The sequence below is a fragment of the Peromyscus californicus genome, unplaced genomic scaffold, assembly GCF_007827085.1.
Source record: "Peromyscus californicus insignis strain IS unplaced genomic scaffold, ASM782708v3 Scaffold_5__1_contigs__length_169319896, whole genome shotgun sequence".
Lineage (NCBI taxonomy): Eukaryota > Metazoa > Chordata > Mammalia > Rodentia > Cricetidae > Peromyscus > Peromyscus californicus.
Window position 1 is genome coordinate 72,707,262 of NW_026294573.1, and position 25,616 is coordinate 72,732,877.

A 25,616-nucleotide genomic window follows, 5' to 3' on the forward strand; every position below is an offset into this window, starting at 1 on the left:
GGGAAAGATGGAAGGAGAACACAGTAAAAGGGCCAAATGCTTTGCTTAACCCAATAGAAGCAGCAGTAGAAAGAGGAAAGTGGCCACCCTGTCGGCAGCAGCAACAGAGAAGGTGACTAACATCACATCAGCATCCATCTGCTCTTCCCACGGCTTCAAAATGCATTTATTTCTTTTATTATTAATTATGTTTCCAAGGGGAGTATAAGATATTATGGATAGCAGAGAGGAAATCATTTCTGCTGCCACTTGGCATTGAGTAGAGTAGCATATGAAATGAGCTAGTGATGACAGGAAACGTAGCTGCATCCTTGAGTCCCAGCATCCCTCTTACCAATCCGCTCCAACTCCCTGTTGGTAGTCAGAGGCTGCCTAACAAAGTTCAAGCAAAACCATTATTGAACACTAACAGGAAGGAACCGAGACAAGACTGACTGGGGTATATTTGTACAGAGAAGAAGCTGGGAGGCGGAAAGGAGAGGGGGAGAGAGAGAGGGTGTCTGAGACAGGGAAAGGAGGAGGGAGAGAGGGGGCAGGGAAGGGGGAGGAGAGAGGGAGGGAAGGAGAGAGACAAACACAGAGAAAAGACACAGAGATAGAATGAGTCACCATCTTGGACAGACAACCAAAAGAAAAGCAAGTGTTCTGTATAATTGCATAAAGATGTCACGTGCACACTCTTACACAGCGCGTCACTTGTTTTACATATTGGCATTTCCAAAAGAGGTTTTAAAACACAGTGACGGTACCTGTGAAACTTTTCGGATTGGTAAGCACAGTGGCTTTAGGGAGGCTGAGCAGGGAGCCTGGCAGAGGATGGGTCACTAATGAAGAGCCAAAGAAACTAGACAAGAATTGAATCGTGCATGAAAAAAAAAAAAAAAAGAAAGGGGGAACATCCTGGGTATATGTCATTTATGTTGATGAAGTGTTAAGCCTTTTTGGGTGGCAGTGGCTCACAACTATTTATTTTCCACCACGATGCTCACAACACCTTTAGCCAGAGTATGCTCTCTATGCTCTGGATTGGTATTATTATCGATGGGATAATTATTCTGGTTTTTCTTTTTATTTTAAGCACCAACAGAGTGATGTGCTCTCTGTCTCACAGGAGACAGCGTTTGTTGCTTATAGCTGTGTTCTGATCAGACATGATGGTAAAGCGAAGAAAGCCTTTATTCTGTTCTGCCCACCCTGTCCTTGTGGATCCAGTACCCGCGTCCACCTTTTTGGAGGAGGACCGTTAAGTTCCTCTCCCCAGAGCCCCAAGTCTGAAGTGCATCTCCCCCAGGAAGCACAGACTATCTGCGTTGGGGTGTCAAGGAGGCGGTGACAGACCCTCTCCTTCCTATACCTGTGGGTGTCGTCTCCGGAGTATGGAGGCTGCTTCCCAGCAACTCTTCTACAGGTTTACTTCCGAATAACAGGCACCTTGGCTGAGCCCCTTTCTCCCCGTCAAACCCCGCCAAACTGTCCAGCGCCCCAACTGCAAACTACATCCCGTTTCCGAAGCATATCCCTGCCCCAAGTGCCTGTCTTTCTCCACATCATCTGACTGTACTGTGAACGACAGCTCGGTCCCCTACCTTTTGCAGACCCCCATCCCTCACCCCTTACCGCCAGCCTCCCTCCAAGGAAACCCAGAGCCGGAGAGGCGCGGACACCTGCAGAAGCGCGCACCTTCCCCGACGCTGCCCGGCGCCCGGTAGCCGGCAGGTGCTCTCCGCGCCCAGCCCGGGGTCGAGGTTAAGCCTGGCCACCCAGGCTCGGGTCTCCCGTCGCCTCGGCATCCTGCCGCCCCCCCGCCGGTCCTTCCTGCGGGCCGCGGCCGCGTCGCCGCAGCCATCAAGTGGCTCGTTAAGGAAATGCAGGTGAGCGCGGGCGGCGCGCCGGGCCGGGTGCGAGCGCCTGTGCGCGCGAGCGCGAGCCAGCGGAGTGCGAGCCTCAGGCTCCCGGGCGCTCCCGCCGCAGCCGCCCAGCCCGCCCCGCCCCGCCCGCCCGCGCGCACCGCCGCACCTGCGGGCACTCGCCCCGGCGTCTGCGGGACCCGCGGGCTCCGAGCGCGCTGCCGCCCTCCCGCGCCGCCCTCGCACACGCAGATCCCACTTTTAAAGAAGCCGAAGCGCTGCAGCCCACCGACACGGAGCGCAGCCGGCTGTGGCTGCTCTCTCCCCGTCTGCAGTTGAGCCCGGACCCTGGAATAGAAAGACAGTTCTCCCGTTGGACTGGCAGAAAAGGAAAGGAAGACTCCTCCGTTCCCGAGGAGAGCGGAGCGGCGGCTCTAGTAAGTAAAAACTGCTCTCGGTGCCTGGTCTCTAAAGTGAGGCGTCTGCCGAAGGCTTTCTCCCCGTTCGTTCGTTTGACCAGGGAAGAACTTGCCTTATATAACTTGAGTAATTTCTACCTGAGAAGTGCTTCGCTAAACATTTTTGTGTGTGTGTGTGTGGCTTTCTTTGTGGGAGATCACTTAGGAGTGTCTGCATGTGCAAGCCTTCCCAGGAGTCTGATTGTTAAAGGCTCATTGTTCGAGGGCGGCTGGAAGACCTGGTTTGTGAATGTGTTGGTTGGCTCTAAGATTGACTGTTACCTAGAAAAAGCTCGAGGATTCCCATCCCATTGCCTCCTCCCTCCTGTCACCCTTCAACCCTGGTCCACCCCCAAGTTCCACCCTTTGCTGACTTCAGTGGTTTGCTTGTTTTATCTTTAGTTCTAAGGATCACTAGCAAAATTAATTGGGTCAAGGGAAAGTTAATAGAGATGGTTTGCAAGACTAGAAGAAAATCCTGTTCGGATGACTTCATGTCTGTGAGCAGTTTATGTGTGGAGGAAGTCCTGGCATCAGCCTAGGCGGAGAATTTGGTGAAGTTAATTTGGAGAACTGTGAAAAATGCAGTGTGAGAGCGGGCTGAGCCTGTGACTCTGACACAGCCGGTTATGAACTGTGACAGGCTCATCAGCCGCTGAGAGGTTTAAGGTGTCTCCTAAGGCTGAATATCGCTGCATCAAAAACTTTTGCTGATAGCATTTCTCTTGGACTATCATTGCCTGTCAGAGGCTGCAGCTTTTCCATGAACACAAGTAGGGCGGGCACTCTTCCTCTCGCCATGAAAAGGTTAACGGTACCTTAAAAGAATAAGGGACATGTGTAGCTTAACATTCGCCAATATGTTGTAATATCTAAATAAAACCTTTGTGTTATGTCAGGAAAAATATAGTTGAGTCAGTTTGTTTTGCACAAGAGGGAAAAGAATCAATAACGTTTCAGCATTTTCCCCTCTTTATCACTGCCAAATGGGTTCTGAATCTAATTCTTCTTGCATTGTTACAGATACAGTAGGTACAGTAGGAATTGCAGTTAGAAACAACTGAACCAATTTTAACTCAAAGTTCTTTGACACAATGGCACTCATGCAGATTGGAGTACAATAGTGGTTAGAAAAGAAAGTCGATGTAATTTATCATTAACTTTCAGGGTTTTTTTTGTCTTAATATAAAACATGCTTTTCCAATTTAAAAAAAAAACTTGCAAAATTACACAATTTGACTGAAAATTACAAGTAATTATCAGGCAAATTTTCTTTATAATGATCATTTATTATCAATTAATGGTTAAGTGATTTCTCATATTTGTGTGACACTCTTGCAGTCAAAATATTGTCACCTCTCTATTAACTCAAATAGCTAAGCAAAAATTTCATTTGGCATTGATTTTAAAAATATGGAAAAGGCAAAATGTTTAAGAATGGAAATGGCATTTAGAATCCTGCCCTTTTTGTGGGCCATTCTGACTGACTTGGGAAGTAAGTTTTAGAGTGATGAGACAGGACAATGGAGGAGATGAAGATTATGGTGATACAAAGTTACAGGGGATGGGGATCACTTTGGAAAGATGTGCCCCATTGTTTCTTCAGCATCATTTTATTTCTCACCCAAATTGTAGAGATCTTTTATTGCTCTCCGGTGCAGCTTCTTTGACTGGTTGGTTTAGAAATGAATCTAAATAATTTAAACTGAGATCATTGGTTGATCAAATTTGGGTTATGTGTAGGATGACCTCTATCGTTTCTGACCTCACATCTCTGAGATGATATAGGGCATTTGAAAAACAGTATTCAAAAGTAAAAGGGTAATAGTCTATAAGCAGCCACACTTAAGAGTGAACCAACCATGCAGTTGCATGTATTTTACTACATATGTATTTATTTACTCACAACACACAGGAGAACTGTTCATTCGGTCTCATTTCTGAAAGTGGAGATTTATCAACAACATTAATAATAATAAACTGACACACAGTCTGCCTCTGCTATAATTATGTCATAGTGTTAAGAAGGATAGCCTGAATTAAAGTTGTTTCTAGCCAAGCCTACAGAGATACCTGGTAACTGTTTCTATAACCGTAGAGAATCAGGCCTAGCAAGGGTCATTAAATTGTTAGCTTTTTTGCCACCAGCTTTCTGTGTCATACAGGAGTTGCAACTTTAAAGTTGAATAATAAAGTTGCTAGTGTCAGCAGTAATGCATTTTATTATGCAATTGTTCTTGTTATTCAGATCAGATAATGGCCTGATGAAATACATAAGCAGTCTGCAGGGAATGAATGATTAATTCCTCTAACGTGTGCTTACCAAAGGAGTTTTTACTAATAAAGTGCTGTGTACCTGAATTTGCTCACAGTTGCATTTGGTCAAAGCAAACATACCTTCCTTTCCCTTAATATCAACATAGAATTTATTCAGTAACTATAGCAACATAAAGATGATTTTGTAGAACACATGGTCATGTATTTTACAAAGCTCTGGATAGGAGGATCATTTTCTTAAAAGACTTAATTTAGAAAGCAAAGTAATGTTAATTAGGTCTAGCTTTGGAATGCTGAACTATTGAGAAAAAATTATTTTGCTCTTCATCTGCAATGTTGGTATTTCACGTATTGTGAGTAGGGTGCATCAACCCAAGCATATGAGGCTGTAGAGCATGCCAGTACTAATGACACTTCCCTTTGGGATGTTAAGTGTAGTAGAAAGCTAAAATATTGTCCTTACAGAATTATTTGGATACACATCTAACACTTTACTGATAAGTAATAATAAAGCCCACAATTGTTGCTGCAATGGGTGCAAATTGTTTTGTAGTTATAAGCATATCTTTAATGTAACTTTTAATAACTCTGCGTTTCTAAAGCTTTTTTATCCTAGAGGATGGCTAATGGGAAGATTATGTGTTAAAAACATGTGACTTGCAATGCATGTAACACATTTAAAATAACCTGCAGGTCTTCTTTTAAAGAACTTTTAAGAAATTTTCAGTTGTGGAATATCATAATTAAAATCATTGCTTAACTATGTATGTATCCACACATCCATCAACTATCTATTTACCTATCTCTGTAAATATAACACGTAACTTTAAGAATCTTCTGTTGTTTGAGGCAAATATCTTAATTTAGTAGTTTATTTTTGGATATGCACCTATACTGAGTTTAATAAATGTCAGCCACACAAATAATATAGTAAATATGCTCAATTATGCCATTTAACAAGTTATAGTGAAAATTAGTTGAATAGAATTTCGTATTGAGTTGAATGTCACTTCAATTTATCTGTTAACATGTTTAAGTGCATTTTTTTAAACTTTCAACTACATTCAGTTCACTTGGATTTCATTAGATATCTCAAAAGCATTGAACATTAAAAAGAGCAAGTAAATTTCACTCATACAATCAACAGTATAAACGTTAACTGTACTCACAGCAGACTTTTCAAACTTGTTCAAGGTGTGCTGAATGAAGACACGTAACTAAGGTACAAAAAAATGCACAGTATTTTTAAGGGGAGACATATTGAGGTTGGAAACAAGGGTTCTGGGATTTGATGTGTTATCTAAGAGAGGTAGTCCAGACCCTGTAACTAAGTATTGTCTGTCTGGTAGGGATGGTTGTAGCAGTTTCCCATTATTTCAATTCCAAATCAGTATGAAACAATCCAGCATAATTACTGATGTAATTGGGTCTAGCATTTGAGAAATTGTCAGATTATACTGTGATAATCTAAGAATCCACGCAGGAGCAAGAGGCTTATTTGCAAAAGGGCAAAGTTAATTATCCTGAAGCCATGTTGGACAGACATTTGTCTGTTGCTTTCTTGGTTGGTTGCCCCTTGCTCTAGAGAACCAGAATGGAGTTCCAGGAAGGGAGGAGACAGTTGCCTTGTGTACCAACGAAGAACCTTTTATTCTTGCCAATGAGAAAATATTCCACAAATCACTATCTTTGAATTAGCATCTTTATAATCAAATAGATGAGTTTGAGAACACAGAGGGGGGAAAAAAGCCAGAAGTCCTTATTGGCTATAGTCTTCTATCTTCCTCTCTTTAATTTTACATATTTATTATTTTACAACATCACATTTAGATAGTGCAATTTATGTAAATTGCTGTTTCTCTAAATGCATGTTACAGAGTGTGAAAGCTACAGGGAAAACAAGAAATCCACTTTCAGTCTTTATATGTTAAGGAAGTAACTGAAGACTTCGAATATAAAAAGATGCAACCATAAAATGAATTTCCAGTTTTACGAGGTGTTTTTCTGTACCAGTCTAGTTGTACTTACCAATGTGTTGTCAAGAACATGCTTGGACAACACATTGCACATCTTGTTGTAAATTATCAGTAGACAACCCAGTAATACATAAAAATACGGTTCATCCTCCAAAAAAGTTTTTACATGCCACTGTGTCATGGTATTGAGCGAAGTATCCTCTCTAAGTGTCTTACATACCGCAGCATTGTACTTTGTGAAAAAAAGTGTGCTCAGAAATTTCCAGGGTGCATACAATAATCAAAGGTCAAAAAATGATTCTGACTCACAGGTGATGTATGATTTATAGTTGATTAATTCGTAATCAAATAAAGCACAACAATACACAAAGGCCTTGTTTTTTATAAACTATGCTTTCTAAATACCCTATCAAATATTCTCAAATCTGAAGATGTATTGACGTAAAAAAGACATCTTCTCTATACTTTAATACACGTTTACTCACATTAGGTGTCAAGAAAGGAATAGAACAAATTTATAATTGAATATATATTTCATTTGAGTTTGAAGATTGCTCAAATTGATTGTATATTGTTTTATCTGGGAAGCCTTGTATAGTTGTTTGAATACTGTAAGGAAGCAATAAAACTGTTTTAATCAAGTACAGATTTTGTGAATATTTGAACTAATTACTTCTGAAGCACAAGTACTTTAGACAGTTCCACATGTACTAATATTCATTGAATTAAAAATTGTGATTAAAACCTTTTAGAAAGAAATCCAAGCTTATATTTGACCAACCTAATTAGTATTAAAAAGGTGAGTTGTTTAGTGGGTACATGAACAGAGAACGTAGCCAGAAATGTTTCCTGTGTATATGTTCTCTTTACATATTTATTTATTTTACAACATCACATTTAGATAGTTCAATTTGTGTAAATTGCTGTTTATCTGAATGCATGTTACAGAGTGTGAAAGCTGCAAGGAAAACAAGAAACTCACTTTCAATTTCTAAATGTTAAAGTAACTAAATAAACTAAATGCCTGCGTGCATCCTAGGGTTTGTATCTATCGTTTTGTTTAAATAGATGGTTTGAGTAGTTTAGGACAAAAGTCCTGAACATGGCTTCCTTCAACTACAAGCAAATAACATGTATTTTACCTTCTGTATTCAATATTCTAGGATATATCAAATCAGAGAACAGAACCAAACAGAAAAAGAAAAATATCCACAAAATGCCAACAATGACAAGGACAATGGAGTATTTTCCATTTCAGATATCTAACTATTTTTAGCCACTAATCTAGTCAGCTTGTTATTTTGGAGGAAACACACATGCATGCATGTGTACATGTGTGTGTGAATGCGCATGCACACACTATCATCCCTTAATGCTGTCCCAATACAATGACCTGAACTCTTCTTGAACAAGATCAGATATTCTGCTGAAATGTAAAGGAAAAGAATATAGAGAGAGGAAATCTCGTCCCCTTCCTCTAAAGACAATGTCTTCCCTTTACTTCTTCCTCCAAATACTGTTTTAAATTCAGAGGTATTTTTTTCACTTTAGAACCTAGCCTTCAGATTAATGGGGAAGTCTTCTCACATGCATTGTGCCCCATTTCTAATTTTGGGCCTTGCCTTCAGGTATCCATGCAGAACACAGACAAAAGCAATTTTTCACTCCATGATTTATTTTTTTCTTTAATTTTAGAAAAAATTATCAAAGACAAGATAATGACCCCAGTACTAAAGATACAATAAGCATTAGGGTAGATGTCACCCCCTCTTCTATCTCTAACTTATCTAATTATGTTGAGTCAGAGTCACCATTCAGAATGATACAATGTAATTACACAATGCACTTAGCTGCAGAACCTAGAGTTTAGGTCCCTGGTATTCACTGCCCTTTCCATGTATCAAAGACTGCTAAGTACAATACCCATTATGCTAGAGATGTAAGACTGGCCAAGTTACGACCGACCTAAGGCTTTACCAAGTATAACCAGATCATTAAAAACATTTTAATTCCAAAGTCAAAAAAAAAGAAAAGAAAAGAAATCTCCCCAAAGTACCACCTATTCTAGGTAAGGTACATACTTGGAATTGTCTGTGGTGTCACAACCCCCATATTCTATCATTCTGAGTCAGAGGCATCTCTTCTAGAAGCAGCGTGGAATCTGTGTTGCATGTTTAGCAGTGACAGCCTCTCTGTCTTCCACTGTAGTATGTTGGCAACCTTCTTTATCTTCTAAGCTGGAATGCCCCACTGCCAATTCCTCTTGTGTGCCACACTCTCCAAATCAGGAGAAGCAGCAAAGCATGGTGAGCACTTACTGAGCTACCTTCATGTTGACGTGGCATGGGAACACTAAAAAAATCTCCAGGCCACTGTTGCAGTGGAAACTCCCATCTATCCCTTGTGTTTTCCAATCACAGTGTACAAGTCACCGTGAGCATTCTTATTGTTACTGCAGTTAGAACCATGGCAGAAATGTCTTGGCTTTCTCGGCAGAGAACAGAGACACTAAAGAAATTCTGTTCACATTGGAGGGAGAGTGAGATAGCTTTAGAGGAGGCTGTATGATATGCACTTTGTAGAAAACCATAGGGGAAGAAATAAGGTAAAATGTATAATTTTAAAAGCAAATTGGAATTTCTATGTATCCTTAAATTAAAAAAAAATATTCTATTTAGTCTTATAAAACTCATGAGAACATTCCTGACTAAATTTCAGAATATTTCCCACTGTATTATCCCTAAATGTCTTATGTAGGATACAATAATGCATTATTATCTGGTACTATGAACACAGACTATGTTGAATTAGCCTAAAATTTTATAGTTCAAAATATTGAAGCCTATTTATATGCAACACAAAACCAGGGAAATTTATTTTCTCTTCACTTAAAATTTCTCATTGCACTGTGCATGTACTCATTAGTTTCCCTTTTCTTTCTTATTTTATTTTTGAGATTATAATATAATTACATCTTTTCCTTTCCTTCCCTCTCCCCTCCCCATTCTCCCTCAAATCCATGGCTTCCTTTGTCACTAATTGTTATTGCATGTATAATGTATTCAATTAGTTTCCAATTACTATTTATTTAAAGTACTTGTTCCAAGAGGTCATTCCTTGCAATGGCAGTGTGGAAGTATGTTCAGTGGCCTCTCAGGAGGAAAGTGTTCGTTCAGTGTGGTGTGTATTCTCTATTTGTTTTCTCTTAGGAAACACATGTGTTTTCCTCTACAAGACATGGTTCAGCCTCATCATTTATACTTTTGTGGTTGAAAGCAACAGTTTTTTTTTTTATGGCAATAGAATTGGTTGAATTTGATTGAATGATTGAAGTTAGTACTTCATTCTCTCATTTCCTTGGTCCACAGGAAGATATTCCTTCTTATAAAAAAATGAATGGATGGAAGACTATTTATTTTCCATGGTACTACAAAAATTTTGGTAACTTGTCAGTTTTAATAATACATTACAAATTTGCTAAGTTACAAAACCTAGATTTTAAAGTAGGTCAGCACATCTTAAGAGGTTTTCTTAGTGTGTGTATGTGTGTGTATGTGTGTGTGTGTGTGTGTGTGTGTGTGTGTGTGTGAGAGAGAGAGAGAGAGAGAGAGAGAGAGAGAGAGAGAGAGAGAGAGAGAGAGAGAAAGAGAGAGAGAGAGAAAGAGAGAGAGAGAGAAAGAGAGAGAGAGAGAGAGAGAGAGAGAGAGAGAGAGAGAGAGAGAGAGAGAGAGAGAGAGAGAGAGAGAGAATAAAAGAAAGAGGTGTAGGATATATTTGTTATGTGTGTAAGCAATTTTGTAATTGTCTTATTAGTATAGATAATTTTTCTGCAAAAAGGCAACACTCAATAGTATTTCAATGAGAAATGTTATCTGATGAACCTGTAGATGAATCAATATGAGAGGCCAGGTCAGAAGAGATCAGATGATTCTTAACAAAACAAGTCTTCTCACTGTTGTTGAAATCCTCTCTCCCTAATTTTGTTTCAAAATCTACCACTTCTGATCATTTCTTTGGCCTTCACAGGGACTTGGTATATTTCAGACACATGAAGCTTCATCAGCCTTCTTAGAATTCAAAGAGGTGTTCTACTATGAACTTAAAATAGAAGTACACTGGCATTTGTATTGTTCGTTTACATCTCATTGCCAGTATTTAAAACATAAAATAATTTCCTAAACAGTAATCATTACTTAAGAAGGAGGCATTACAACTTTTATTTTCCACCAAATTACAGGTGGCTTTAAACTCACATTTGTGGCTGATAAAAAAGCTGCACAGTTAACAGCACCCCCTGCGTTTCCAGCCATCTGAGTTTGATGACCAGCTTCTGTAGACCAATGTTAAGTGACTTACAGTCACCTGTTACCCAAGCTACAAGGGATCTGACATTTCTTTCTGGATTCTGAAGGGACATGCACTCACACATACACATATTACCACAGCCTCCATTCACTAAAATATAACATGAATCTTAAAAAAAAAGAACCACTTATGATCTTATTTTTATCTTAGGTTCTTCACATTTTTGGCCAGAAATATCTTCTCATGAACTCTTAAGAAATATTCATGTAGAAGGTTTTAATAATAGTTAATAGTTATATTATTGACTCTTTAGTATATGCAAGTAACTACTTATGTGATAAATATATTCCTATTCATATAGTCTTATTTACCTCCATATTAGTTCTAAAAGTTAATATAATCATTACATCTATTTTATAGCTGCAAAAATTAGACAAAAAAGGTTTATTAACTTTTCCATTAGCTTGCCTTCAGACCCTATAGTTTAAATCTCCTTACTATATTGACCTCTTGGTGCACAGAGTTTTGTAGATTTATAACAAGATTTCCTAGATACACAGTATTAGTCCTTCTGAGGAATGCCACCATTTCATAGCTTCTGAATATTCAAGGTGGAGAAAGCCAATGGCACTTGAACTGCTTTTGTAATATTTTATTTTCAAATGAACCAAGTACCAGGTATCTATTGCCAATTGGCCACAGATTCTATGCTGCATAAGCACTCTTTAAACACATTGCCATCCTCAGTGACTGTTGACCAAGTGCTACAGTATTTGGAAAGCAACCAAGAGTCTGTTAACCCTGCACCATAACTATGGCGAAATCAAATGCAAAGCAAGGAAGATGGACTGATGTGGCATGAAGGTTAGGGTCTGTGAATATCTTCTGCAAGTGACTACAATTCAGATGAGTACATATCCAAGATCATTTCACATGGGAGTGTCAGAGTCAGCAAATACAAAATAAAGGCTAAGGGAGTTTATCATAAGCAGCAGAGAACTTCAGTGAAAGGAAATGCAAGAATTGGATCTAAAAGTGTTTATATATTCTCATTACCATATGTTTTAGCAGAAATAGTACTGTTACATTTTAAAATATGATTGTGATAATTAAATATTTTTAATTTATTGTATTTCTATTATATTGCTTCTTGTTCTTAGAATTACTTAGCTGATACAAAAGTAGAGGCAACATGAATGCCAATATCCTTCATAGCTAATTGTATGTGTGTATGTGTATAAGTATGTATGTATGTATGTATGTATATAGTAACTAAACTATTACCTCTGGAGTAACGAATCTAAAAAGCTGAATAAATCATCTCAGGAATTGGTTATTTCTTTTCTAGTATGTGAGCAATAATTTGTACATACTGGTGGAAATTTGGTGTAGTGATATTGAAAGGACAAAAGAAATAGCAAAGTTACTCTATAAAAATGACCTTTCTGGTGAATGAATTTCAATGAAAAAAAATATTAGCTGTGCTTTCTTAATGTGTTGCACCAACACTCGTTTTGCTTTGAGCAACCACTTGTCAAATTGTACTTTTAACTAATACACTATGATCGTAAAGGGCACATGAAGATGGCTCTTACCCTACATTAGCGGGGGTGTAAGAATTCTAAGGAACAGAGAGTAAAACTGAAAATAAACTAGGCGTTTAAAGTTCTCTATGACTCATTTCAAGAGCTTCAAATGCACCTTTTAGGCATAAGAGGCAAATGATGAACAGAGTGACTGCATTAGTTCCACCTGTAACACATTTCCTTTCCCACTAAGGTCTTCTGATTGCTTAAAAGAAGCCAGTGATATTTCAGTGATGAACTGAGGATTGAGGAGTCGAACTGGGAAACTTCATGATTCACACTTGTCCACTACATGCCTTGATACAACTGCTAAACTATTAAACTGTGATGACCTAGTTCTGATTACAACTTTGAAGAACCTGACATAGGAATCATGTGCTAAGGGGAAACCTTAAAGCCCTAAAATATATAGCATGTCAGTTGTAAGATGAATTTATTTCATTCCTATTTACAAAGAAAGAAGATATAATCTTCAGAAATTTTTCCCATTTTTTCTTTAAAAAGAGAAGCCACATTTAATTATATATATATACATATATATGTATATATATATTATACAATACCATTTAAATATGTAGGATATGTAGCAGATAGCATCTTGCATTAGGTCTCCATAGGAAGTTCAAGAGAACTTCCTAAAATAGCAGCTTCAACAGAACTTGACAAATTAGTGGCAGCATCCACATGTTTTTGTTTTTATTTTTTTGGCTCACCAGGATAAGGCCATGCTAGTGATACTTGTCAGAGACCTTGCTCTGTGGACACTGTCTTATTTTTTATCCAGTTACTTCCTATGTGCATTGCTTTACCAACGTTTACATGGACAGTTACCTTATATTTTGGTTCTTCTACATTATTTTCCATATTATTTGCTCTAATTATACTGAAAACATTATATTATTATTGTTTCACATTGGGGCAGGGGTAATGCTGAAGTTAATGTTATGACAAACAGGAAATTTCATTATATAAATTTATATAGTCTTTTTTATCTGTTTTACTTTTCTTCCTAGAATTTTATAAAGCCATATATAAAGACTTTGAAGTGGACATAAATAATTTAGAGAAATTATAATAAAATGATGACATGAATAATGACGATTTATAATTGCCTCTTTTCTATTTGGAAAGGCAATATCATAGTTAAATGCATGTGTCATTCAGATGGTAATTGTGAATCTGATTTAAGAGTGACTTGGCTGAATGTTTCTTTGAGCAGATGACTTACTATCTTTGTATGCACCTTTTGTGGAACCTCTTCTTTCTGTGGCTTTCCTCAGGATGAACCACTGACTGTACAGCTGTATTACTTCTGCATAACAAATTGATGAGCTTTCGGATTATTCCCAGGAGCAGCCAAAGGCTGCCATGCAAAGTGATGATCTCACACAAAACGTTACGCTGTGTTTCCCCTGCCAATCCTGAGGTGGTCAGCCTAGCCTCCTTTGGCTTGCCATCCTGGAACTGTGCAGGTTCCTCACTGGAGCCCAGCCTCTGTAGACACATGCTTGGCTTCTCACAATTTGGCTGAGCTCCAGGTCTTTGTTGCTGGGGATGTGACTGTAACATCTGTTGAGTATGACATGTATCTTGTTTTTCTCATCAATCTTATGCATTTGGGTGCCCTTTCCAGGCTGTAGTACACACTATGTAGCTCAAAATCTGTCTTGAGGATAATGTCACAATATAAAAGGGAAACAGTATATGAAATGATTTTGTTTTCAGTGTGGCTTTGATAGTAGGAACTTCTGTAAAAATCTTGAGCATTTTTTTTTTTATGTAGCATTTGACCAGCTTTTGTAGAATTACTGAGTTCTCTCATAGGTATTGGTATTCTGTGTGTGTGTGTGTGTGTGTGTGTGTGTGTGTGTGTGTGTGCGCGCGCAGCGCGCACTTTATGCATGGTACTCTAACAATGAGTTTTATACTCAACCCTTGAGTTTCTTGAGGCAGGGTTTTGTTATGTATTTCAAGCTGGATTTGAAACATCGTCTTTTTCCTTTTTCCTCTCCTGTGCTGGAATTGCAAGGATTTATCCTCGCCCAACAACTAAAATATTGAATATTAGGATGTTCAATTTTAAAATGATATAAAATTTATTAAGCCAAGTATTCACAGCTTCCATTTTCATATTTTAATTATTGGTTTTGAGTTTTTGTAGTCCTGGTATCCAACTGAGAGCCTTATGCAAGATAAACAAGTGTTTGTTCTACCACTGAGCTGTGTTCCCAGTGCTCCAACTGCATATTTTAAATGGCCATTGATTATGTTATAGGGACCTTTAATACAGGTAGCAAGTAAAATATATGTGATGAAATGGAAATATTGATATTGTATACAGAAAATATGTTGGTGGTCCAAAGAATTCGCAATAACGGGAGAACTTATTATTGAAATCAATGACTAGCCGTAATGACTGTTGGAGGAGTCATTAAGAAAGGAGGAGGAAGAGTATGATAGAATTTCATTAGAAGAGAAAAATATCCACTTGTTTGCTCTTGGTAAAAATATCATAAACTAGCCGGGCGGTGGTGGCGCACGCCTTTAATCCCAGCACTTGGGAGGCAGAGCCAGGCAGATCTCTGTGAGTTTGAGGCCAGCCTGGGCTACCAAGTGAGTTCCAGGAAAGGCACAAAGCTACACAGAGAAACCCTGTCTCGAAAAACAAAAAACAAAACAAAACAAAAATATCATAAACTAATATAGAGTGTGGAATCCCTTTTTACTTACTACAGGAAGAGTAGTCTTAATTATTTTCATCTGTTTGAAATTTTGGTTTTTCTAATTTTGTAGCAAACAGATGAAAAGTAGAATACTTTGAAAGCTATACAATTACAATATTACTTATTAGACTTGGAAATAAATAGTGATAATATTAATGTTAGCAACCAGTCATTGCTTGATTATTTGTTTGATTTTTGAGCATAGAATAATGTAGCTGAAGTTTTTCTGGTCCTGCCTGGCCCACAGTCAGGTCTCCTCAGCCTCAGCCTTCCACTTCCTAGAATTCTCCTCTCTCCTTTTCCCGGCTATACTTCCAGCCTGGCTACTGGCCAATCAGCACTTTATTTGTCAATCAATCATCCATAGCACTAGTCACTGAAGTGATATTAATTGTAGTATTAAGGCAACTCTATGTAGTAAAAAGGGAGGTTTATATTGTGGGGTAACTTACAAGTAAAGGGATAGGATACAGTGTCTGGGAAAGGTGTAGCGCAGTCCAGCAGTGTTCTCTGGAGAACTCTGCTTGGCCTGCCTCTAGCGTCCAGGATCCAGGAACTAACAGCTCAGGCATATCTGATCTCTCCTGTCTCAGCTCTGCCTTGTAGGCATGACAGTCGAAGACTCAATGGGGGTAGTACTTCCTGATCAAAGCTGGAACAGCTACCCACTATAGAATAGTCAGTCCAATAATTCTAAAGCCCATACCTTGATTTGGGAGTTGTATGCCAGTCCCATGATGAATCTCAAATCAAATAATTTTAAAGTGTTGTAAGGTCATGTGATATAGTTCCAGAAATTCAATCAGCAGAAAGATAAATAATATTAATATTTACTAACAAGTCAACATTGTACAAGTTAGATTATAGATAAAAACCTGTAACAATGAGATCATAGAAGAGATGTATGCAATAAGATAGAGTTATTCTTGTTGCGTATTATTCCTAAGGTGAGGGATCTACCTGAAGAGATGGCATTGTTTTGCAAGGACATTCATGAATAGAGTTTTATGCCACTTTGATGTTCATTCATCACCTAGAATATGCTCCTCATCTGCAGGACCAGATATAGATAACTTATGGAAAGGAGTTTAAGTCCAGGTTTATGTACAAGGAATTTTTCAGTTTTGCATAACTTAGTCAAGTGGTCATATCTAGTTGAATGCAGAGAAATTAATGTTTTTTTTTTCATTTTTTTTCAAGGCATGGTTTCTTTGTGCAGTCCTGGTATACTTTGTAGACCAACTCACTTTATAACCAAGCTGGCCTTGAACTCACAGAGATCCACCTGCCTCTGCCTCCCATTCCTGGGATTAGAGGCATGTGCCACCATTGCCCAACTATTTTTCTTATTACTTATGTAGTTAGTAATAAACCATTTTCAAACAAATTCATAGTGTATCATTATATATATATATATACATATACACACATTCACACACAAATATAAAACAATCACACACACACACATATATATATATATATATACACACAAAAAAAATATGTCAGTGACTATATATCCCTATATAGAGAAGATCCGCTGATAATGATTAACCAAAATATTTTCATGTTATCATTTTAAAATCACCATTTTCTAAACATTCATAGTTTCTCCTTTTATTTGATTTAATCTGTAATCTACTACTATGGCTACCCTTTTTCTGTACTTATATCTGAGTATTATACATTCTAAGTAGAAATCATGGGCAGAGTTTTGTTTACTTTGAATTATGGTATCAGGTCTATTTTGCTTTCTGGAAATACATCTATTTTGAGCTAGTAATTTCAAAATGTATTATACTTAAGCCAAAGCTACATATAACAACTTCAAATCTGGGATAATATCTAAGATGAATAAGAATGACTTGAAAATATGAAAGTGATACTTTGTAGCTACATTTCTTGTCTCTTCATGTGTTATAAACGTTTCTGAGTTTTGACAGCTGAACCTCAGTCTGTGGTTATCAGGTCGTTTCATCCATGGTACAGTTGTCTGATAAGTCTATCTTGGTTTCTTGTGAGTCTTGCTAGTAAATTTGATGAGAGCAACAAATGCCTATATCTGACATTACAGACATCCATCAGGAATGTATTAGCTATTCTGTTTTCCAGAGGAAGAATTGTAAACATGCTCAGAGAAACATACCATGAAAGCTTATAGCAAGCCCTCCTAGGAAGACTCACTAGTTTACAGATGTCATGTTACATTCTTAATATAAACTGCAAGATTTCTTACAAGAAAGATTAAAATGCTTCTTGCTTATATACTAGCTGTAAATAATTCAAGAATAATAATCTCCATGAATTTTGAAGTAGAGCTTTAAGTATCTGATTAAAATCTGATTTTGTAAACTGTGGACTTGTAGTAAAATTTGGTGAACCCTTTGCTTACCATAGCTGTTATATTAGTAAACCCATTGCTATTGTGCTAAAGGATTTAAATACAAATATTTCCTAATTGAAAATGAGCTCTTTTAACTTCTTAAACATTTTCAGACCATGAATTATTTTCAGATGAATACTAAATAAAGTTCAATTGCAGTTTTCAATTTCTGTTGGTTTATATTTCAGTTTAATAAAATTCCAGGTTTTTAAATTTTTTATACTCAAATGGTGAATCATCACATCACTTTAGCAAAAGTAGCCTAAATGAAACATTGACAGTATTCAAAGTATATTTATTCAAAGCATACCTTATAAGACATTTGTTTTTGACACACCAACTTAAACATTATAAACTCTTACATGATATATGGAAACAAATGTGTATTTCATGTGCTGAATGACAGGACAATCATCATAACATACTGTGGAGTAATGTTTTTTTCAGAGCCCTTTCATGTGTTTCTTATTATTTTTCTGTTGGTAATGATGCATTTTTCCCCTCAGTCCTTTATGTTTCACTTGATATATTTCTAAAACCAAATCTGAGATCTAAGACTTTGGAGGGGACCACTTCATAATGGTCATCACCACGGCCATGATTTCAGTCTATTTGAACTGTATCTGTCAAGCAAATGCTAGCATTTTCTTGTTGTACTTAGTCTACTTGGGGAAATACAAAACAACCTGAAGATTTGGTTTTCACTCCCAGCCATTGGTCACGTACTGCAGCCCACCATGTTCATTCTTGTAGCCAAATGTGGCAAATATGAATTTCAGGTGCTGTTAACATATTAGATATAGGTGCAGTGGAGCCCTTACCATGAGCATGCTATTTTCCTTATAACATTCTTCATCAACATTCCTCATCAGCTAACAGCTTTTCCTTTGTCCCATTCTGATCTCTCCATGGTGTCCACCATTGCATTCAATTTGGAGTCATAAACTTACACAATGCTTATTTTATTAATAAAATAATTATTTTCATTATTAAACTATGACAGCATTTAAGAATGAGACTATATTTATAACATTTATGTTTTGTTTCTTTATTTTGTGTTGTCCTTAAAATTTATTTTTGTTTATAACCATAGAAAATTTGGTTTTATAACAAAATTTATATTAGTAATTACTATTCTATAAAGGCTGAATCTATCACTTGTCTATAAGAAGGCACATTAAGTGATAACTATAGAAAAATTTGTTTTAAAATGAAATTTATATTAGTAATTATGAATCTATAAAGGCTGAATCTAGCACTTGTCTATAAGAGGGCATATTAAGTAAGAACTAATGAAATGTCACACGTGTGAGAGTGTAACATAACACATGAGCCTTACACATGAGCATAATCTTTTGGAGGAACAATTTTTACTGTCATTCATGTTCAATTTAAGTTCTATGGGATAAACGACTCTTTCATTGTAAAATAAGAAATATAGCTATTTACTTTATGGTTATCCTCATCAGAATGATCCTTCTCATATTTCAGGGTTCAATTCCAGCTCTAATACTTCTTAGAATTTGAAAAACATTATCATTCTTAGAATATTTCAAATTGCCTCACCAGTACAACAATATCCCATTTTCTTCCCTAAAGCACATTTAGGAAGTAAGTTATCAAAGAAAGGTAAAAACACATGCATATGTTTGATTATTGGAGATTAGAAGTTACATTATTTTAAAGGAAATAGTCTTAATTATTAAAATATGCTACTAATCATTTGAATGCAGTGATAGAGGTGATATCATTTCATAGGCTTTAATTTGTAGTCTCAATTAACTACAGTTAGTGGTAGAGTTTTTAATTAACTCGCACATATGGGATAGAATTTAATGACCATAAACTGAACTATTGTATGTATGGTGCAGTTTTAACATACTCTGGATTGTTGCACTTATGGCATAGTCTTGGCACATGCTGGAATGTTGTATGTATAGTTTTGTCTCTAATTAATATATGCTATGCTATTGTGTGCATGGTATAGTATTTTATGTATTCTAGACTACTGTATTTACATTGTAATCTTAATCAACATGCACTGAAATAGTGTATGTGTGATTTAGTCTTAAACAACATATCCTGAACTAATGTAGGTATGGTGAAGTCTTTGACTAACATACTCTGGATTACTGTATTCTTATTTCTCTCTTATTGGATATTATATCACATTCCCGACTTTTAAGAAATACTTATCTGAGGTTTGTGATAAGATGCTCCATCATACAAGTTTATTTCAATAAAGTACCTATAGCTGGTGGAAAGTTTCATAACACACACTTCAGAGTGCTCCTTAGAAAACAGCCACTGCACATCACTGACACATGTACCCTATTGCACTATAATTTGTTACACAAATGCATAATGACACAAACTAAAGTCCTACAACCACTGAATGATGTGAGAACAATGTATTTAAAACACAGACAGAATTATAATTATTAATAATGTTGTATTTTAAACACTAGAGTGGTATAGTAGAATGAGCCTCAGAGCAAAATTGGCTTCCCATGGGTGGTGGCTTGTTTTGTGAATACACTGGGAAAGAAGAGGATCTTCTTAAAGGGCCCTGGATTATTTGCTTTGTTTTGCATAGACTTAGAGATAAGGTCGCTTACCAGTTGTGCATGTTGTCATTGATGTTTCCAGCTTATGTGTGGGTAATTATTGGTTATTGGAAGAAGAATTCATGAAAAGCTATGTGATTAGTTGTAAATTACCTTATTTTATTTTATCATTCATCTTAGTCTATTTTAAGTCACTTTTCACCATTAATTTTCTTTAATTAGCAATTAACATTAAAACATTCCTTAAATCAGCTACCTAGATAATTAGTACAATGCCATAGATTTCTGTAAAGACAATAACATGTTAATGGGTGCTTTTATTTGACCTAAACCTCATTTTTGTTATCATGTTATTTAAGAACCATATAACATAAGCTAATTGGTTATTTATATTCTGAGCCTTACATATAATCGTATTGTCTCCTGTAATAGTAGTCATTTGAATAATTAAGTTGACTTTTCCCTTCATATCTTCAAGGATGAAAGTTAATGTCAGTCCATTCTACCACTTTCAAGTGCAAATGGTTCTTTAGAGAAGTGGTATTTTTTTTTTTTTCATTTCATTCAGTGCCAGGCCAAAGAATCTGTCCAGAAATATATGTCAATACTTCAGGACAAACATATCAAATATTTTATCCTCAGCTGCCCTTACTACACACCTGTGAACTAGTAGCTACCTTGTAATGCCTCATTAGACAGAATAATTGTGGCAGGAGTGTGACCTTGTACCTGTGAAGCAACCTCCCACTTGGTGGTGGGGAGAGAGACTAACTGGGTCAGACCCAGATATGGTAAGCCATTCATTTTCATTACACTGCCAGCTAAAAAACTCTAACCACATACCAGATTCTTCAAGAAATACAGGAATTTATTGAAAGCCTTTATATATCTGCCTCTCATAGCAACCATTTTGAAGTACATGAATTATCTTAAAACAAAGGATAAAAATAATGTCACTTGCTTTTTGCAGGAAGCTTCACACTTGTATTTAGACTGATATGATATTAATCACCAATGATAATTTCATAGGTGTTTGTCCCCTGGAATTTAGTTACCCGAAGAACTAAACTTTAGAAGGAGTATTGGGTGTTCCTAGTAAAAGATTGTAGAGGTGATATCCTTTTTTATTCCTGAGATATGCTCAGTATCAGTTCTCCTTTACTTATTTTTAAAGGGAATGGAGAATAAATGTTTTCTTAAATCCAATGGCAATCTGATTTTTAAAAAATTAAAATTAAAGATATTATATTATTGGCTAGTTTAGGTGTATTTAACCTAGACTGCAACTGCTTTGGGTGGGATGGCTACTAATATGAATGAGGCTTGAGAGAGAAAGCTGGAAGAATGCATAGAAGGGAGGTGACTCTTTTCAAAAATAAAGTATATCGAAACTTTCTTTTCTAACAATGACTTTATTTTGCTGAGTGCTAGCACACATTTTTCAAAACCTACAAAGGAAGGCTTATGATGGCAATGAGAGAAAAGTATTTTCTGTAGAAAGGTAAAGCATCATCTTGGGGAAGGCAAAACTCTTGAAATTGTAAATTTTATAGTTTTTTGTCTCAGCAATATGACAAGGGAAAAAAATTCCATGTTAAAATGAGCTCGAATGTCATTTTTCCTTGGAATATAGATTTCACTTCAAGGTTTTCTCTTCATTTGAAAATAGTTCATTAAAATGTCTTTGGCTCAAGTTCCAAAATGATATTCATCTGCCAAAATTCTAAGAGAGTTAATCTCCGTATTAATATAAAGTGTCTCACACTTCATGACCTCAGAAATCACTGTTCTCTTAATTAAGCCTGATGGTTTAGGGTTAACCAGCCTGTAAGTATACAACGAAGGCCTCTTTGTACTAACAGTAAGATGTGGACTCTTCAATGTTTATTTGTTTTCTACTCAAGGCCTTCTACAAGCAAAAATAGGTTCTCACAGTTTTGATCGCAGGAATTTCCACCTTTCTGTCCACTCAGATGTCCATTCACTTATTCACAGACTTAAGCAAGTGCAATGTTGCTTTATTATTGAAATCATGGTTTATACATCAGAACATGGACATCAGCTACTCATAGTCTTGTTACATTTGCAACATTTCTCTCATGCCAAGTATGATGATACATAACTATAGCCCCAGTACTTGGGCATCCATGAGTTCCAGGCCAGCCTGGTCTACATGGTGAGTCCAGCTGGGCTACATAGTGAGCCCCGCCCCCCCCCCCGCCCCCCCCCCCCCCCCCGCGCCCCCATCTTTCAAAAATAAAAAAAAAATTAGCGTCTCAGGCTGACTTACATATACTACCTAAATTATAATTTTTATTCTAGGAGATCTCTATGTGTTTCCTGCTAGATGGGAAGCACTGATTATACCATAAGCCCATGCTCTTGATATTTGGACTACTGGCCATCATGAGTGTATATTCTAGCAAAGGTTATACCAAGTTACACTTAGTCTCATATATTGGCTTGTCTCTTACCTGTAATTTAGGTCACATCACATCCCTTTCCTTAAGAGAGGTTGCAGATTTTTGGGTTTTTTTGGGGGGGGGCGGGGGAGAATAAGAAAGTTTTTGTTGTTGGTCTTGGTGGTGGTTTCTGTAGCTAGAGTTTTCCTGCCTGGCCCACAGTCAGGACAAATCTCTCTCACCCGCCAGTCCCAAGCCGCTCAAACCCGATCAAGTAAACACAGACACTTATATTGGTTTCAAACTGTATGGCCGTGGCAGGCTTCTTGCTAACTGTTCTTACAGCTTAAATTAATCCATTTCTATTAATCTATACCTTGCCACGTGGCTTGTGGCTTACCGATACTTTACATCTTCCTTGTCCTGATGGCGGCTGGCAGTGTCTCTCTCACCCAGCTTCCTGTTCTCTCTATTCTCCTCTCTGTTAGTCCCGCCTATACTTCCTGCCTGGCCACTGCCAATCAGTGATTTATTCATTGACCAATCAGCAACACATTTGACATACAGACCATTCCACAGCACTTCCCCTTTTCTTTTCTTAAAAAGGAAGGTTTTAACCTTTACATATCTCCAAAGTCAGCTTGGTATATTTGGGAATTTGGGCGTAGCTTCTCTTACTACTTCCTGCTGGAGGGGGGTGCTGTATCTTCTGGGGAAACAAAGAAAAAAAAATTTAGGATCATGGAGTAGTCCGTGAGGCTGTATCATCTGAGCCAGTTGCCTTGAAACGGTTCTGGATGTTGGATCATCTGGGCCATGGTGTCATCGGAGACCTTTTAGGTGGTCTTGGCTGGTCAAACCTGATGTGTCTTAATCTGGAACAAATCCATAGCCTCTGGCTTTCTGTGGGAACAAAAGCAGAATCTCCTTTCCAAAACAACATATCCTTATATCTGAATTTTGAAGTAAGGTACCTTTAAAATATACATTTTGGCATAACTCAACAGCTTTTACAATCAAATGTTTTTCTGTAGTTAAAAATCCCAAAGACAACACAATCTAGATTTTCTGTGTAATATCCATTTTTACGTGGCTTATTTTTTATACTATCTTTACTGTTTCTTTAAAGACTTTATTTTTTAAAACTATGTATTTGTTTTTATAACTCTATATATCACCTTTTTTTGTCTCTTTTAAGCCTACGTATTTTTTACACACATTGTAAACTATTACATCTGAATATGTCTTATTGTGAATCTATTGTCTTAAACTGCAGCAGCTGTGGCTGCTGGCTCTGCCCACCTCAGCTTCCCAACATGGTGGCGGTATGCTTACCGCCAGCTCTGGGAGCCATTGTGGGTCTATGCTTTTATCCAAGCAGCATGTAGCCCAAGTGCTGTGGGATGGTCTGTATGTCAAATGTGTTGCTGATTGGTTAATGAATAAATCACTGATTGGCAGTGGCCAGGCAGGAAGTATAGGCGGGACTAACAGAGAGGAGAATAGAGAGAACAGGAAGCTGGGTGAGAGAGACACTGCCAGCCGCCATCAGGACAAGGAAGATGTAAAGTATCGGTAAGCCACAAGCCACGTGGCAAGGTATAGATTAATAGAAATGGATTAATTTAAGCTGTAAGAACAGTTAGCAAGAAGCCTGCCACGACCATACAGTTTGTAAGCAATATAAGTCTCTATGTTTACTTGGTCGGGTTTGAGCAGCTGTGGGACTGGCGGGTGAGAGAGATTTGTCCTGACTGTGGGCCAGACAAAAAAACTCTAGCAACAAATGGCACCCAGTGTGGTGGCAAGAGTTTCCACCTAAAAACTAAAAAAAAGATTCTAAAACGGAGCTAAAAACAGTTCCTAATTGTCTCTCTCAAATGAGCGGCAGCTGCTGGTTTGAGCTACTGGCGGGTTCCTAGTGTGTGTGCTCGACCTGCTGCCATATGGCAGAAATGAGGCCTCTGCAAGTGGCACATTAAGCTGCTTGGTGGATTTAGCCTTTTCTAGTACAAAACAAAAAAAAGAGGTTTCTGGGCTACATGCTGCTTGGATAAAAGCATAGACCCACGATGGCTCCCAGAGCTGGCGGTAAGCATACCGCCACCATGTTGGGAAGCTGAGGTGGGCAGAGCCAGCAGTCACAGCTGCTGCAGTTTAAGACACCAGCCCGGCTAGCTCAGTCGGTAGAGCATGAGACTCTTAATCTCAGGGTCCTGGGTTCGTGCCCCACATTGGGCGCCATTTGTAGCTAGAGTTTTCCTGCCTGGCCCACAGTCAGGACCAATCTCTCTCACCCGCCAGTCCCAAGCCGCTCAAACCCGATCAAGTAAACACAGACACTTATATTGGTTTCAAACTGTATGGCCGTGGCAGGCTTCTTGCTAACTGTTCTTACAGCTTAAATTAATCCATTTCTATTAATCTATACCTTGCCACGTGGCTTGTGGCTTACTGATACTTTACATCTTCCTTGTCCTGATGGCGGCTGGCAGTGTCTCTCTCACCCAGCTTCCTGTTCTCTCTATTCTCCTCTCTGTTAGTCCCGCCTATACTTCCTGCCTGGCCACTGCCAATCAGTGATTTATTCATTAACCAATCAGCAACACATTTGACATACAGACCATCTCACAGCAGGTTTCTTTCTTTCTTTCTTTCTTTTTTTAATTTTATTTGTCCTGGAAGTTGACAAGATGGGTCAGTGGTAAAGATACTTCCCTGGCAATTCTGGCAACCTGAGTTCAACCTCTAGAACTCTCAGGTAAGAATGGAATGAGAGAACTGACTCTACAATGTTGTTCTCTGGCCTTGACACCTCCGTTGTGGCACATGCCATCTCCACTCTCTCTTTCACATATCACTTGCAAATAGTAATAATAATACATTCATTCATTCAAATGGGTTTATTTCTCACTTTTCTTTAAGTTTTACAATGTTTTTTTTTTCTTCAAAGGGAGACCTTCCACTAATTATCTCCTCACAAGTGTTATTTGGTACTTACATACAAAGTCTAGCATTCATTAGCTGGAAGACTTTCAGAACCACACATCTGTGAGTGGTTTAGCTGTTTGTTTCAGCATAGTCTCTCACAAGTC

The 25,616-nt window shown here is 37.7% G+C and overlaps 1 protein-coding gene across 42 annotated transcripts in view; it reads left to right on the plus strand.

Moving 5' to 3' along the window:
- Positions 1–1,999: 1,999 nt before the first annotated feature.
- Ptprd (protein tyrosine phosphatase receptor type D) overlaps positions 2,000–25,616 on the plus strand; it is a 2,293,154-nt gene continuing 2,269,537 nt past the window's right edge. For 28 of the 42 annotated variants that reach the window (XM_052717072.1, XM_052717069.1, XM_052717068.1 and 25 more), the window contains exon 1: positions 2,000–2,284. The gene's annotated coding sequence lies outside the window, so the exon portion shown is untranslated. The remainder of the gene's footprint in view (positions 2,285–25,616) is intronic. The other 14 variants (XM_052717105.1, XM_052717111.1, XM_052717106.1 and 11 more) reach the window with 3 other exon arrangements.